The sequence below is a fragment of the Equus przewalskii genome, chromosome 6 (genome assembly GCF_037783145.1).
Source record: "Equus przewalskii isolate Varuska chromosome 6, EquPr2, whole genome shotgun sequence".
NCBI classification, from domain to species: domain Eukaryota; kingdom Metazoa; phylum Chordata; class Mammalia; order Perissodactyla; family Equidae; genus Equus; species Equus przewalskii.
In genome coordinates, this window is record NC_091836.1 from 30,336,010 (window position 1) to 30,353,655 (window position 17,646).

General features: G+C 41.6%; 1 long non-coding RNA gene across 1 annotated transcript; it reads right to left on the minus strand.

Moving 5' to 3' along the window:
- Positions 1-11,466: 11,466 nt before the first annotated feature.
- Positions 11,467-16,479, minus strand: LOC103549823 (uncharacterized). The gene is made up of 3 exons (XR_544623.2): positions 14,979-16,479; positions 12,180-12,251; positions 11,467-11,621 (listed from the first exon to the last, which is right to left on the minus strand). It is a non-coding gene; the product is annotated as an uncharacterized lncRNA (long non-coding RNA).
- Between the last annotated feature and the right edge of the window lie 1,167 nt (positions 16,480-17,646).

Here is a 17,646-nt window from a genome sequence, read left to right on the forward strand (position 1 = left end):
AAGTTGGGTTTAGATATTTTCAGTTTAGAGTGTCTGTGAAACATGTAGGAAGAGATATGCAAAAAATAGTTGGAAATCTGGACTTGGAATACAGGAAAGAGGTCGACAATAGAAACAAATTTGGGAATCATCACCATGAGGTGTTGGCTGAAGCCATCAGAGGGAGAATGAAGGAGAACAAGAAAGGCCCCTGGGAAAATTGGACATTTAGGATTTTAGATGAATGAAGGGAAGTTCATGGAAAGGACTGGAGTGTACTCATCAGAAAGGGTGGAAGAAAAAGCACAGGTGATGAGTAACATTGGAGTCAAGGGAAGACAGCAACTGGAAGAAGGAAGAACTGGCACAACACCAACATGCAGGCAAGAAGAGGCCACAGGCAGAAAAGCTCATAGAGCCTCACCTCCCATCTGCCCTGAACACCCAACTGTGTAGCCCACCCTCCCAACCTCTGCCTCCCTGCCATGCCAGTCACTTCCTATTTCCCAATGTTACTTTATGCACCACATCAATTCCAGCTGAAAATATCTTCTTTATTTTTGTCTCCATTGTCTGTTCCCCTCTGTAGAATGTAAGTCCCATGAGGGCAGGAATCTCTTACATCTTATTCACCATTGTCTTCATCTGGGCTTCACAAAAGCAGACCCTGAGACTAGGATTTGACTGCAAGGAGTTTATTTGGGTGGTGATCCAAGGATACATGGGGAAGGGAGTAGAGAAGGAAGACAATAAAGAGTGACTGTTTAAACAAGTTACCACTGTGGGCAACTGGTGCATAATCCTGGCAGGAACCTTTGTCAGTCAGTGTGGAACACATACATCAGAGACTTCCCACCCAGAGGCAAGGGAACCGGGGTCTCTATCCACCTACTCCTGTGTGTCAGTCACTACTTGAGGAATGCTAGGGGTTGGAGGGGGAAGACTAATTTCCCAGCACTTCTGGGCTACCCTAGATGAAGGCAGAACAGCTCCAGCAGCCGGAGAAAGCCCTTGGGTAAAGAAACCAAGTGCCAGCAAACGGAAGTTGGGATAGAGTATAGAAATAACAGCTTCAAGGGAATAGGAGCAGGTTCCTGACAGCATCCACAATAACACTCCAATCCCTGGCACAGAAAACAGTGCCAGACACATGCAAGCTCTCAACAGACATCTGAGTGAATATTGTAATCAATAAATAAACGAAGAAATGGTCTTCTCCAACTCTACTTCATGCCACATTCCCCTTGAACACTATGTTCTGGACATACTGGACTTCTTCCGGTTCCTCACCGCAGGGCTTTCTCACATGCTGTTCCCATTGACTAAATGCATTCTTTGCCATTAAGTGTCACCTCCTCAGGAAAGTTCTGCCTAACCTCCCTCCCAATAGTTTACGTCTCCATGTTATGGACCGCCACAGCACCCTGTCACCTCCTTTCCTTTTATAACAGTCACCACATTTGAAGTCACTGTGACTCTAATACCCAGCATGGTGCTTATTATATAGCAAGTTATTGTCATGTATTTATTAAATAATTAAGGAGTTAGGATTAGAGATAGATGATCATGAAGAGGCTTTGTGAAGAAAAGTGAAGAATTGAATTAGCAACTGAAGGGAATGGCAGAAAGTAGTTGGCTAGAGACAAAGAAAGATTGCAGGCAACACTGAAGACCCAGTAGGGTTTGGAGATCATTAATATATAGAAGCACTAATCTTCATTGGCTCTGTTTTTTCCTCCAATCATGTTCTAAAAAGCAGATGTAGGGGACAGGCCCCATGGCTGAGTGGTTAAGTTGGCACACTCCACTTCAGCAGCCCAGAGTTTCGTCGGTTCAGATCCTGGGAGCAGACCTAGCACCTCTCATCAGGCCACACTGAGGTAGTGTCCCACATCGCACAACCAGAAGGACCTGAAACTAGAATATACAATTAGGTACTGGGGGGCTTTGGGGATAAGAAGGAAAAAAAAAGATTGGTGACAGATGTTAGCTCAGGTGCCAATCTTTAAAAAGAAAAAGCAGGGGCCAGCCCCATGGCCGAGTAGTTAAGTTTGCATGCTCTGCTTTGGCGGCCGAGGGTTTCTCTGGTCTGGATCCTGGGTGTGGACATGGCACCGCTCATCAGGCCACGTTGAGGCAGCATCCCACATGCCACAACTAGAAGGACCCACAACTAAAATATAGAACTATGTGCTAGGGGGATTTGGGGATAAAAAAGCAGAAAAATAAAGAAGATTGGCAACAGTTGTTAGCTCAGGTGCCAATCTTTAAAAAAAAAGAAAAAGCAGATATAAGATCCATAGATGGTGGAGAGTCATGTTGATACAGGACTGGGTTTTTCTGAAGGCAGGGCAGAGAGAAACTTACATGGCACAGGAGGTGAGGTAACTGAAAGGGTGGCTGAAGTGGTGGGCTATATCTAGGTGGTCTTGAGGGGAAAAGTTGAGCCAGGATGGTGATGGGTATGTGATGAAATGGCTGAAAAAGAGATAAAAGATTAGAGGTCTTGATAGGGGGGAGGATGGAGGTGCCAAGAGATGAAAGGATAGAAGACTGGTTAGATAGCAGAATGTTAAAGTTTGTGATTTCAGAATAAAGGAATACTGTGTAAGGAACCTAGGACTTTAGACTCAGTCAAGACTGAATTTAGCGTCAACTGGAGAGATAGGCATAAGATAGATTATGGAAGTTATGGCATTCTTGTGTAAGGCATCAGTGAGGTCTCCTGTGATATCCACTGCCAACAGAGACTTTGTCTACCTTGTTCACTGCTGTTTCCCTCGGATCTATAACAGTGTCCATAACAATGCAAGAACTCAATGCATATCTGTTTAATGAACAAATGAATAAATGAAATATCAGAAATCTTGACCTATCTGGCTTAAACAAGCAAGAAAATGTATTTGCTTACACAAACTAAAATCACAGGGTCAGGCTGGCTTAAGGCATTACTGGGCTCAAGGATCAAATAAAGTAATAAGGGCTCAGGTTCTCTCCATATCTGGGCTTTACCTTCCATCGTTTTGGCCTCAGTCCTGGGTTTCATATGATAGAAAGATCTGGGAAGAGTCACGTTTCCAAAAATCCTAGCAAAACTCTCCTTGTTCCTAATTGACTAACATGCCTATTTCCAAACCAGTCACTGTATACAAGAGATGCTACGATTGGCTTAGAACTGGATCACATGTTCCACCTTGGTGCTAGGATGGAAACAATCTCACTCTAGTCCCAGTCTGGGATTGAGGAGAAATTAATGTAATTTGACCAATGAAGAGTAAATGCATACTATGTGGCCAAAACAACAGAGGCCCATGTCAAAGAATATAACCCGTATTTCTCCAGCAGCAACGGGGAGCTGAGGAAACATTTCAGGAAAGCAACATAATCAGATTTGCATTTCAGAAAGATCATCCTGGAGCAGTGCGGAGGACGAGCTAGGAAAGGTTGAGACTAAGGGAAGGAAAACGTATATGAGGACATCATTCAAATTCAAAATCATCAATGGTCAATAGAGCATCTTTCTTCTCTGTCCAGGGGTCTGGAGGGACAACAATGAACAAGACATACTCCTTGCATTCAAGCACCTTCTGGCATAATAAGAAAGACAGACAAGTAGACAGGCATTTACATTACATAATAGGTGCCATGAAGACTGCCTTATGTCCCAAGAAGTATCATCTAAGTTAAAGTCTGAAAGATAAATAGACATTGACAGTATCTGCAACCAGAGGCAAGTGAAAATACTGTACATTTGGAAAAGTATTAAGTTTAATATACCTAGAGCATGGAGGTCCAACAGCAAAACAGCAAGAGATGAGGCCAGATTATTGGAAGGCCAGATCTTAAAGGACTTTGCAAAGACAAAGTAAGGAGTTAGGCCTTATCCTCAGATCTTTGCAGAACCATCAACACTTTAAAGTTTGAGAGTGGTATTAGCCAATCAACGCGTTAAAAAGATCAATCTGGCCAAGTGGAATATGGATTAAATGATTAGAAGATGATAAGCAAAATCTCCATGGAAGAGGATTTTGCGGTAATTCAAGGAAAGACGGTATTGCCCTCTACAAGACTATAACAATGAGAACAAAGAAAAGTGGACACAAATTTGAGAGTTTTAAAATGTGGAATCAACTATATTTGAAAAAAAGGACAAGGGTATAAAGGAAGCAGAGGAGAGTAAGGAGTCCATGATGGCATTGAGATTTCTCATTTGTATGACTGACTGGATAGGGATACGATTCACAGTAGGAGAGCAGGTTTAGAGAGGAAGATAATGAACTTGTTCATGGAATCACTGAGTTTGAGATGCCTATGGAATATCAAAGTGAGGATGCTTGGCTTGTCACTGAATATGTGAATCTAGAGCTCAGGAGAGAGTTTGAAGCTAGAAACATACATTTGGGAGCCATCAGCATAAAAATGGTTGCTGAAACCTTGAAATTGGTGAAGTCACTCTGGTACAATTCAGCGTTCAAAGAGAAGGGTCCTGGCAGCAAAAGCCTAGGAAAAAATACATCAAGGGTGACCAGAAAAATAAGCCAAGGGGCAGAGGAGCAGGAACCTGGTCTAAACAAGGGTTTGAAAGAAGTATTTGGAATTGAGAATTGTAGTTAACATGTAAAATGAACAGGACTCCTCAGTATCCTGGATGAGGGGAATGAGGGAGAGGATGGGGAAGAGAATGACTCCCAGGTTTCTAGATTGGGTGACCAGTTGGCTGGTCAGTAGAGGGAAGAGGAGGTTAGGTTCTAGAAATACTTGTTTGAGGTGCTAGTGGGATATGCAGTAGAATAAATGTAGGCAGGTGGAGTTCAGGGAAGCATCTGGATAGCAGCCTCACCTTGGGACTAGTCAATGCAGAGGTGGTACTTATCATCAGGAGAGAAAAAGAGATGGCCCTGGAGGGGCGGTTAGCAGAGATCAGAGCCCCGGGAATAATCTCATTTAAGAAATAGGCAGTGGAAGAGGAGCCAGCAAAGGAGACTGTAGAGAACCTAGAACAGGGAGAGCTGACTTTGTCCTTCAGAAGAAGCCTTCTTTCCTGCAGCTCGCGTGGTGCTTTGGGATATTGGTCCTTGTACATTTTTCAGCCATCAATTTCCCCAGTTGCTTTGGGCCTTAGAAAGTCTAATTACATAATAATTTTCTAAATTCATCCCAAAGTTTATCAAATTTCCAAGGACCCATAGGAGTTCTTCATAGTTTCCTAACTTGCCTTTGAATAAAGGACTTTCACGGGTTAACAGAAGCGGATCACTTAATCCAGAAATGGCTTGAATTTACTTCCATATTTGGAAATACTTCAATCATTAGTGTTGAGCAGAAACACACAGCAACCTTCAAACACTGTTCCTCCTTCTTCACATGGTATTGTGAATGGCTCAGCAAGTGGGCCCATCATTTTCTTGCTAATTAATTTAGGTCTAATTGGTTTCAGCCCACACAACAGTGCAGGTTGTAAGAGAGGGCAACAGCAGTCATATTCCACTAAAAGTACCTGCCAGCATCAAAGCCTCCACTATTAAGCAATTCGCTGCAGAGGGAAGAACTCTTAAGAGCTAAACAAAGTGAATTAAAGCCCCCCTCCCAATTAGCTTCAGAAAAATCTCAAAGTGCTCAGAACTCTGTCAAAGCACCAGGAAGCATTTCATCTTCCTATCACTATTCTAGCATAACACAGTCTTGCAAGGAGTTACCAAACATTTACCAGCCTGCATGCTGTGTATTGTTTAGAAGAATTTCAAGTTCTCCAAAGGACTGTTCCCTCCGTAGGTGCCACAAACAAGACTAGTTTTGCTTATTATTTTATTCCCAGAGATTAACCCAGCACCTATACATGGTGCACAATTAATATTTGTTACACAAACGAGTGACTGAATGAAGAGAAAGAGGGAGGATGGGAGGGATTGGTTTATGGAGTTACTCCGATCCAAAAAGTCATAATAAAAGAGCATTGCCTTTAAAGCCAGTGAGCCGGCTCCATCACCGACAAGCTGTGTGACTGCAAACAAGTCATTTAACCTCTCTGAACCATAGTTTCTTCTTTCATTTAATGAGAATGATGCCTACACTATATACTTTAAAGAGTTATAATGAGGGGCTGCCCCGGTGATGCAGCGGTTAAGCGCCCACGTTCTGCTTCGGCGGCCCGGGGTTCACCGGTTTGGATTCCGGGTGCAGACATGGCACCACTTGGCACGCCATGCTGTGGTAGGTGTCCCACATAGGAAGTGGAGGAAGATGGGTATGGATGTTAGCTCAGGGCCAGTTTTCCTTAGCAAAAAGAGGAGAATTGGCAGCAGTTAGCTCAGGGCTAATTTTCTTCAAAAAAAAAAGTTATAATGAAGCTGAATTTATGAATTTGAAAGCATTTTATAAAGAATAAAAGATAGCTGTTGCAATTAAGATTGGGAACCCAACTTTAAATTATTCTCTATTGTGCCTGTAGTCAGATCATGCTTATGTGTCCTATAATGATATTTTAGTCTCACTAAACTTTCGACAAGACTATTACCATGAGTTTATGTCCTGAGTGTACAAAGAAGAATGCAGCCCACTCGCTGTCCTTACGGGGCTCACACTTGAGTGAGGGAGACCAACATGAAAACGGAAACTACAATTCAGGGAGTATGAGCATGTAATGGAAACTTGTATAAATGAGCGGCTGGAAGTCACAGAGGAGGAAAAATGACTCTACTGGGTAAGTCAGGCACTCGAGAGGGAGGTGATATTTGAACTGGGTCATAAAGGATAGCAGAAGCTCGCCAGGTGGAGGCAGAATAGGCTGTGGGTGCCTTAAAAGTTTTCATAAATAATATTTTACTGTATGTATTTTTTCAGCTTTCTTTTTACACTCAACTTTATGTTTTTTACATTTACCCATGTAGTTATATGATGGATACACAAGTGTCTATGTGTTTTCTGGCTTTTTCCTGTGTTTGGAATGTTCTGTGATTAAAATTAACTTTTTAGGAAACAAAGAAAGGCACATGGCTGGGCAGAGGCTATGAGGGGGTTGAGAGGTGGGTTTCAGTAAGTCTGGGCCAGATGGGGAAGATGTTGCATGTTGGAATGAGTATTTTGTACTTTGTTGTTTGAACAAAAGGGAATCAATGTTAGGTTATTAAACAGAATGGAAACTATTTTCGTTGTTGCTCTTGTTGTCAGACAGCTAAGTCGAGGGGTAGCAGAGAGTGAACAAGCTGGCTGCGCCCAGCTGAGACTGGGCCATTCACCCTTTGCTTAGTGCTTCCATGAACGGTGGCCTCCCGCTTCTGTGAGTAAACCAGACAGGAAAAGATTATTAGAATCTGAGTGACAAAGGGTGCATTTCACATATTCAAGCTGGCCATGGTGCTTTCAAGGCCAGTGTACAAGGAGCAGGCCTCTGCTTCATATCACAGCAGGAGGAGCGGGGAGCCAAGCCAGACACGCGGAAATATTTTTGTGTTCGTTCTTCTCCTACCCGGCTTTACCAATAAGTCATCCTTGCACCACTTTGTACCACACGAGGTCCCACCCAGCCCCAGGATTGAAGGCCAATTGTGTGTTGCTGTGACAGCAAGTATTTAAAAGGAAAATAAAGAAGCGACAAGCTGCGACATGCTATCATTAAGTAATCATAATTTCCTCCCTATATTACGACAATAGATGTCACTCTCTCATCTGGAAGGCAGGCCACGTATAGAAACACCATGTCAAAAACCTTTTCAGACAAAGACAGAGGGGGGTGAGTTAGCTGGGTGCAGAATAGAATATTGTGATGGGTTGCATCCACCCCATTTTCCACCCCCCAACTCCTACATGCTCTGATAAAAGTCAGATCTGTAAAGAACTTCAAAGCTTCCCCAGTCTGACAAACAGTAATAAAACAAGAAATAGAAAAAAAAAAAAATCTGCCAAAGTGCATGGAGGAAGCAGAGCTGACAAGTGTTATGATGGTTCTGTTTTAGTAATCAACAGACTAACCGCGGGGCACTTCCTCCTAGCGGGAAGCCGAAGGCTGGGCTGTCAACTGTGAAGGAGTACAGAAAGGTCAGGCGGCAAAGGGGTTCTACGGGCCTGGAATAAGTGATTGCACATTCTTCCTGGCTATTTTTCTTCCAGGCTACATCCCACCCCAAGCCCACAGTCTGCTCCAGCCCAACTGTAACCTCAACGGCTCCCTCCCCTCCCTCTTCCAAGGAGAAATATGTGAAAAGCAAAATCCGTCAGTCTGGGCTCACCTTCCCTTCCTCCATTTAATGGAAGGTTGGGGGTTAGGGGAAGCATTCAACAAGGAAATGGCTCTGGAATCCAGGACATCTGGCTTCTATTCAGACCCAATCACCGACCTTGGGAGCATATTGAAAGCATTTGGCTGTCTCAACAGTCTAAAAGGAGCTATTTATTTCAGACTCAGCAACCAGCCCAAACATATGCTTCCATTTGGAAACAATTGGAGGTAAGATAGAGTTTTTTGGCTTTTTTTTTAAGGAGGAAGGTGGAAATAACACAGGACTTGGAGTCAGAAGACGGACCACCATTCCAACCACTGATCTGCCACTTGCTTAAGACAGCTGTATGACTTTATTTGGCTTCCTTAATCTCTCTGCAATTTTAGTTTCTCAACTGTCAAACCATGATTAAATTCCTCTCTCATGGAGTTATAGAGAGGATTAAATAACACAATGTATCCTAAAGACCTGATGCAGGGCCTGGCGCATGGTCGCTTCTTTTCTCTGTCAAACACTTTGCCATAGTTTATTTGTTGGGTATAAAAGTGGCTGTCTGGTCTACCACATATAGAACTGCAATAATCATGTGGATAATGTATGCCTAAGTGTTTGGTAACTTTAAATGTGCTTTGCAGGTATGAGGGAATATAGTTGGGATCATTATTACACCAAGAATGGGTAAACGAGCGTCAAAGCCAAATGATTTGATTCCTAAAACCAGTCAGAGGACTGTTCCAAGAGAGTCATTGGACATTTATCTGGCCAGGTAGATGACTATCCCTGCCTCAGCATTAGCCCATCTATTCCCACATCATTATCTGGTTCCATTCTCTTCCTAGAAACTGCTTTTCTGAACGCAGTTGAGAAGAAGCCATCCCATTGGAGTCTCACCAGAAATATCTGCTAGAATACAAAGTATGTGCTTTGTCCAAGGCATGGTGAGAATTGCTTCCACCTCTACACCTCTGTGTTGTAGTCCGTTCCCAACAAGGTTTTCCAGCCTAGCTAAAGGTAAAACCTAGAGCTCCTTCACTGATGCCAATTGGTGGAGCCCAATGCATCTCTGTAAGCTTGGTGTCACTCTCAGAACATTTCTAAGCCATCAAGTCTCACTTCTCTAATCTCTAAGACAAAGAATCTCTAACCTCTAAGAATAGGGGCTATTTATGTAGTATTTTTGAATGTGTAAGACACTTTCACTAATATACTCTTGCTTTATCCTCACAATCACCCTGTAATTGTGTGCAATATTGCACATGAAGAACTGAGTCCCATCTAAGTGGCTTTGTAGGGCTTCTTACTCAAAATCCTCTGCTTTGTATCACAGCTTCCAACCAAGCTGGCCAGCACTGCCTCCGTGTGTGGAGTGGTGGGGATGACGGAATCCAAGGACAGGAAAGCAATCAGGAGGAGCCAACATTAGGTCCTCAGGAACCCCAGAGAAGCCTTAGGAAACAGATATTCAGTGGAGACCCTACACAGCCTCCATCAGACAACCCCAAGATATCCCCTCCCAACTGAGGACTTTGGCTAGGTGAAATTGTTCCCCATTCCCATCCCTACTGAAACTTTTGTCTGACACGAAACACGAGCCCTTAAAATTGTAGAAGAAGGAGCAGACCTGCAGGGGAAATACCTGGCCTCCAGACCTGGCTGAACACCCCACATCCTCACCCTCAGACCTCTCCACGTTTCTGGCTCTGCCTTGGGGCTTGGTTGCCGGGCTTCTCAGCTTGTCCAGGACATTGAGTGGACCCAATGTCTCTCCACCTGCCTCTGAACCCAGCTCATGCCCCAGCTAGACATTTCTTAGGTCTCCTACCAGCTAACCAACCAAGTCTCCTGGAAGGACTTTTTAGTATCGCTAAAGTGTCATCAGAGCTCACTATGAATTTTAGCTCACTGGAAAAAGCAAAATAAGGAAGTGCTTCTTCACCTTGATCTAACTTAGATGCCGGCCCCTCTGGAGAGCCTTCTTTAAATGCTCCTTCCCCCCTTCAACTCCTCCCCAGTCTGAGTTAGGTGAATTCCTATGTACCTCCATGGTGCCTTCCACTTTCCTGGAAGACAGCACTCGTCCCACTGAATTGTAAATGTTTGCATGTTGGTGTCACTGCCTCTGCCTTGTGAGGTAGGCATTCTATCTTTTACCACTGTCCATGGGCCCTGGTATAACGTCTTTAACACAGTAAGCATTCAGTAAATGGTTGATGAATGAATGAATGAACTATGTAAAAAGAATGCCTCTGTAACAACAAGGACTATAATAGGACATAAAAATGAAAATTGTTCTGTACAGTGATGGTATTAATTGATTTTGTCTTCTTTCTGTTATTTAAAATGTGATTTAGGGGCCAGCCCCGTGGCAAGTGGTTAAGTTCGCATGCTCTGCTTCACAGCCCAGGGTTCACTGGTTCAGATCCTGAACACAGACCTACACACCACTCATCAAGCCATACTGTGATGGCATCCCACATAGAAGAACTAGAATGACTTACAACTACGATATACAACTATGTACTGGGGCTTTGGGGAGGAAAAAAAAGAGAGAGAGAAAGATTGGCAACAGATGTTAGCTCAGGGTCAATCTTCCTCACCAAAATGAAACACTATGTGATTTACATTACTACAACCCAAAGCAGAATAAAACATGCTTCCAAAATTTTTTATAAAGTAAGAATAATACTGACACCTGGTGACAGACATAAATGAAGCTAAAGAAACTTAAATTTCAGAATCCCTCGCTAGCAAGGGCTCCTTCTAAAGCCCTGGCCCCAAATTTAAGTTCTTAACTTTCTAGTCTTTTTCTCAGAGTGCCTCCCAAATTGTATAAGCTTCAGGCCTCTCAAAACTTAAGTCTACCCCTGCTGAAATTAAAACCCAAGAAAAACAGCACAAAAATAAGAAGACCACAGTACAATTTCACTTATGAATATCAATGCAAATAATCCTTAACAAAATTTTATCAAACGCAGCTCAGCTGCATATAAAATTATGACCAAGTGGCTTTTATTCCAGGAATGCAACGATAGGCTAACATTAGGAATCTACTAATATAATTTATCATTATGGTATCTCTAAGAAGAAAAATGATCCATCTTCATAGCACTGAAAAGCCATTAGTTAAAACATAATATCCATTTTCGATGTCAAAAACTCATTAGGAATAGGTTGCTTCTTCCTTAACATGATAAAAGTGCACCTAACTTTATTAAAAAGTCGGTGTTTCAGTTATCTATTGCTGTGTAACAAACCACTCAAAAGCAGTGACTTTAAAACAATAACAATTATTTATTTTTGTCCAAATCTGGGGGTTGCCAGGGCTCAGTCAGGCAGCTCTTTCCAGGGTCTCTCAGGGAGGCGGGCAGACACGTCCGGGACTGGGCCTTCTCCAAGGCTGCTTCTCTGCAATGTCTGCTGCTCAGGCTGCCAAGATGGAAGCAGGCGGGGCGCCTCAGGCATTTCTCTCTCTCTGTGTGAGACCTCCAGGTAGAGACCTCAGGGGAGCTAGATTTTGTAAGTGGCAGCTGAAGGTGCCCAAAGTGAGTGTTCCAGGACAGAGAGAGCAGCTCAGCCTTTTTCTAACCTCGCTGGGAAAACCAGAGTCAGTTTGCTGTACTATGTTCCTTGAGGCAGCCATAAAGGACTATCCAAGTTCAAGGAGAGGAGACAAGACCCATCTCTATGGGAGAGGGGCAGAAATGTACAAATACATTTTAAAAACCACCATGGCATCATTCCTAAATGAGGAGACACCAGAAGCATTCCCATTAAAGTCGGAAACTAAATAAGGATGCCTACTATTAATTGTGATTTGACATTATTCTAGCATAGAGATAGGGAAACTTCTGTAAAGGGCTGGATAGTAGATATTTAAGGCTTTGCAGGCCATGTTGTCACTATTGAAACTACTCAGCTGTAGTGAAAAAGCCATAGACAGTATGTAGTGAATGGGTGTGGGTGTGAGCGTAAAACTTTACTTACAAACACAGGTGGCAGGCTGGATGTGGCCAATGGCTGCCATTTACTGACTCCTGTTTTAGTGTCTGGCAAACGCTTATTCAGAAAAAGAAAGTAAGATGAATAAATATTAGAAAGGAGGAGATAAATTATTATTTTATGCAGATAGTATGATATAAATCTGTAAAACCCAAAAGAATCAACTTAAAAACTGTAACAAACAATAAGCAAATTCAGAAAGATGGATGGGCGCATAATTGGGATATAGAAATCAATAGCTGTAATATTGCAATACAATAACAAATATGTATTTGGTCTTTGTCTGGGTTCCTGACACAAGAGCTTGTAATTGTCTGAGTGATAGGGGTGAGGCGAGAATCCTTTATTGTTCATAATAAGCCCCTTTCAACCATACCTAAATTTATGCTAATGAGGTGACTCAGTGGCCCTTAGGTAGCTTCAGGATGAGGGCTGGTTGCCAGAGAAACTAACCCTGGGATTAGAGGGTTGGAACTTTTAGCCCCACCCCCAAACCTGAAGAGAGGGACAGGGGATGGAGATTGAATTAATCACCAATGGCCAATAACTTAAGCAATCATGCCCATGTAATGGAACCTCCATAAAACCCTAACTGAGGGGATTCGGAGAGCTTTCAGCTTGGCGAGTGCATCAAAATGCTGGGAAGGTGATGCTTCCAAAGATGGCAGGAAAGCTCTGCACCTGCCATCCCATACCTTGCCCTATGTACCTCTTCATCTTTGTCTTGCCCTTTGTACCTAGCCTTTATAATACCTTTTATAATAAACTGATAATAGGAAGTAAACTCTTTTCCCTGAGTTCTGTGAGCCATTCCAGCCAATTATTGAACCTGAGGAGGGAGTTATGGGGAACCCCCAATTTATAGCCAGCCAGTCAGAAGTAGGGGAGACCTGGGACTTCGGCTGGTATCTGAAGTGGGTGCACCCTTGTGGCACTGAGCCCTCAACCTATGGGTCTACATTACTCTGGGTAGTTAGTATCAGAATCGATTTCAATCATTGAACACTCAATTGTGTCTGAAGAGTTAGAGAATTGGCAGTCCATGTGGAAAAAACCCGCATATTCAGTGTCAGAAGTGCATCATGAGCAGAAATTGGTCAGAATAGCACTCAAAAGTACAAACATTAGAAGTTATACTGAAAGAGTAGCAATAGAAAGCTAAAATATTTAGGAGCATAACTCTAATACCCAAGAAGCAAGAATTGTGACAATGAAAACTTTAAAACACTCCTGAAAAACATGATTTATTCTACATACTTAGTTTTGAACATGCAAAGTGATGGAAATATAAGGTTATATATTATATTAGTGTTTAAAATAGCAAAATATTGCAACCAACCAGTCCAGCAATAGAGAAGTGGTTATTTGTTCATCTGATAGAATATTAAGCATCAATCAAAGAACAATGAGGAAGCCCTTTGTGTATTGATATAGAATGTGCTTCAAGATAGATTGTTAATTAAACACACACTCATGGTGAAAAACATATGTGTATGGTCTTCTACCACGTGTCTAGAAAAGATGAGAAGAGGAAATATATAAAAACACACACATAGACATTTTCTAAAATGTTTGTGGAACAATACACAAGAGACTGATAACATTATTTGTTTCCAGAAAGGGGAACTGGATGGCTGGGGGACAGAGGTCTTTGCACCAAAAGACTTTGTACTAAATACCCCCTTAAATTAAATACGTAATTTATAATACTCCCCAGGCTTTGGAGTCACGCAAATCTGAACAGGCACATGGAATAGCGGTTAAGACAAAAGACTCTACAGCTCTAGGTTGCCTGGATTTGAAGCCCAGCCCTGTCAGTTATGATCTGTGTGATCTTGGGCCTGCTAATTAACATCTCTGTGCCTTCATTTACATACCTGTAAAACAGCAGTATTGACAACTCCTTTGTAAGATAAATGGAATAATCTCTGTTCAGTGCTTTATCCAGTGCCTTGATGGAATAACTACGTAATAAAATTATATCTATCAAGACAAACAAAAGATGGAGGAGGAACTGGAAAGGTAGACTTGTTTCTGGGGATACTTATCTTATAGGTTAGAGAACCATAGAGAGTCTTAGGCCTGAAAGTGACCTTAAATTTGAGAAACACGCTTCCTACTACATCGTCCTACCAGAGCTTTACAATGCAGGGTGGGATACCTATCTGACTTGTTTAAATCCACCTGTTAAATGCAGGGACTCTCAAGCTTGTTTGACATGGCACCCTTGACCTACAGAAAACCTGTTATTCTCTCTCAGGAAACTGCTATTTAGAGCAGGGCTTCTCAAACTTTAATACGCATATGAATCACTGGATTTATTCTTAAAATGTAGATTTTGATTCAGTAGGTCTGAGATGGGGCCTGAGAGTCTTCTTTTCCTGCAATTTCCCAGTTGATTCCAATGCAGCTGGCCCACAGACCACAATTTCCATAGCAAGGCTTTATAGAAGCGGTTTGGAAAATGCTGATGTGTATCAGACACTATAGATTTATTCATATACAAGGTTCCATTCATCTCTCCATTATTCAAGTGCATTGACTTGTCAACTTGTGTTTAATTGTATTTGCACATTTCACAGGACAGGTTTTGTTAATTAAATGTGCCAGTCGGCTTATTATGCAGTCAAGGGAAAAAAACCCTCAACCAACCCCAATAACAGTGACAGACTTCAAAACTTGTAACAGTGCATACATTTTGCTTCAAATGAAAACAGCAACAACGATAAACATGTTATTTTTAAATCACACTTGATAATTGGATGTTCTTTGTATTTTACAAACCTCAGGCTAGTGGACAGAGCCCTGGATTCCGAACTGCTCACTTTTCTGAACTTTAATTTCTTCATCTATAAAATGAGATGATAATTCACATGTCAGAAAACTAAATATAAATATAATAATAGAAAGTACTTGGCATTTAGTAGTTAATCTATACATTAATTTTTAATTGAAATCATTAAAGATGGCATTTGTTTAAGAACCCCTGTCACGTAATTTAGGATTTCTCTAGAACGATTATTCTCTAATTTTAGTGTGCAGCAGGTGACCTGGAGGGCTTGTTAAAACATAGAAAGAAATTCTTGACGTTTCTAAAATGGTTAGTCTGGGTCCAAGAACGTGCATTTCCAACAGGCAGCCTGGTGATGCTGATGCCGTTGGTCCGGGGACCACTCTTTCAGAACCACTGCTCTAGAAGAAAAGAGAAAACCGTGAGAAACTGCATGCATTTCTAGAAAAGGCTACTATGACACACAGTGCTTTGCAACAGTAGCACTGACAGGACTTTGTGAGACAGTGTGACTTTTTGGAACAGATTTAACTTCCTAACTCTATTTAGGTTCAGCCCTTTGAATTTAGGTATCCTGGGCACCTCAAAAATGAAGCCCAGAAGGGTTGCTAGTTGACACTTTTTCAAACATGTTACCTTAAAAATAAGACTAAAGCTTCCTTTTATTCTACGGTGTTCTGATATTTATAAATGCTTTAAAATACATTATTCCAGCTAGTGTTAATAATCACCCACCTGGGAGCAATCTGTGTCTGAATTTTATAGGTGAAGACCTGTGGCACACAGGGACCTCACAATTTGTGCAAGGACAGACAGCCGGTAAGTAAAAGAGGTAGAACTCAAACCCAGGGCTTCTGAGTCCAAGCCTGGGCTGTTTGCACTAAGCCCCACTCACTGGAAGGAGTTACTATCCAATTATATCTGTTTACTCCTATGCAACGTACTCCCTTTTCCCCATCTTGATGGTTTAGGTCTTATTGCTCCATAACTCACAGCTGTAAATGTATACAATTGAGCCTTAGAATTCCTGAACTTCTATTAGGGTTGGTTTTCCAACCATAACTCCTAACCTTGAAATTTAGCGTGCACCACCAGCCTACTTTCACCCACAAGACAGTAAAAAAGATCTTCAATACAGAACTGAGGACAAATTCCCATTCACTTTAAAGCACCCAGTCCTGTAATTGTTTTTGCACAAATAACTAAAATGCAGTACCAAGAGTCAGGAGAAACAGTAATAATCCATTTAAAAAACATATCCTTATCCAGAGAGTTTGTAATTATTAAAAGCACACAGGATAATACAGTTCCAAAATTTAATTAGAATGCAATTCGTTAGGAGAAATTCTATATGTATTATCACTTTGTGCCTCTTTCTCTTATTATTGTAAACATATTCACGGCAAATTATCAATTCCTGACTTAAAAATAAATAGTCCATCTCTCCTCTTGAAACTGGATATCTGAAAATGATAGCACTTCTTCTCAAAGTTCATACTATAGGACCATAATCTCTGAAAAGTTTTGAGGCTCAGTAATATATTTTTTTTAATATGTGGTAAAGTACTTCTGTTGTAGAAAGTGGGAGAATTTTCAAAAACTCAGAGACAAGGGATTCTGAAAATAGTCAGGCTAGCTTGATGTTATACCTGGGCAAGTTCAAAGAATGGATATTTACAGGGCGGTTTAGAAATACCGACAGGAGGAAATGATGATCACGAAGAAACAGAACTGGTTCACCAAGAGCACGTCATGTCAGATTAACCTTGTTCCCTTCACTGACAGGGTTACTGCACTAAAATAGATTTTATCAAAGCATTTGACAATGACTTTCAATGATATCTCGTAGAGAAAAAAAAAAGTAAGAAATATGTATCTATAGAAAGATAACTAAGAGGATTAGTAAATGGTAGGACAAATAATTAAAGAATTAGTTTAATGAAAACTTGCCCATGAGGAGGGTCCTGCTGGTGGATTCTGAGTCAACAAGTGAAAATCAGTCATAATGTTACAGGACCTCAAGATAGTTGCCTTAAATGTTAGGTGGAACCATATAAGGACACTATTTTTGTAGTTCAAAAAAAATTGAATTATTCAACCTAATAGATGAGGAGTTGTCCCATAATAGCATCCCTCTCTCCTAAATCTCTTGATGATGCTCAGCTCTCATTGATCTATCTAAAAATTTCTCACTCCAGTGTGCAAAGCCCTCGAGAATTTAGCCCCAACTTTCTGGACCCATGTTCGCCATATTATTGCCCCACACATAACCAACATTTCAGTCAAATTGGATTGCACACTATCCTCCAAACATATCTCAAACTTTCTTGCCTCTGCCTTTGTTTGTGCTACAACCTGTAAAATTCCCTCCCTCTATCTCCTATTCCTCCTCTGTGTGGCATATGAGGGTGGAAATCTACTCACAGTACACTCAGATATGAGAGAAAATAAAGATTATTTATTTTATGCCTTACTGAGCCAGTGTTCCTCATAAGCCCCTACCCAATGGTTAATTAGGAAGAAAATCTGCCTAGATTTAGTTGACTCCGGTACAGTAATCAAAATTGTCCCTTTAGGGAATACTTAGTCTCTGTATGGAAATCTGAATACCCATGGCCTCAGATTACTCAATCTCCTGCCTGCCTCTCCAGCTCTTCTCTC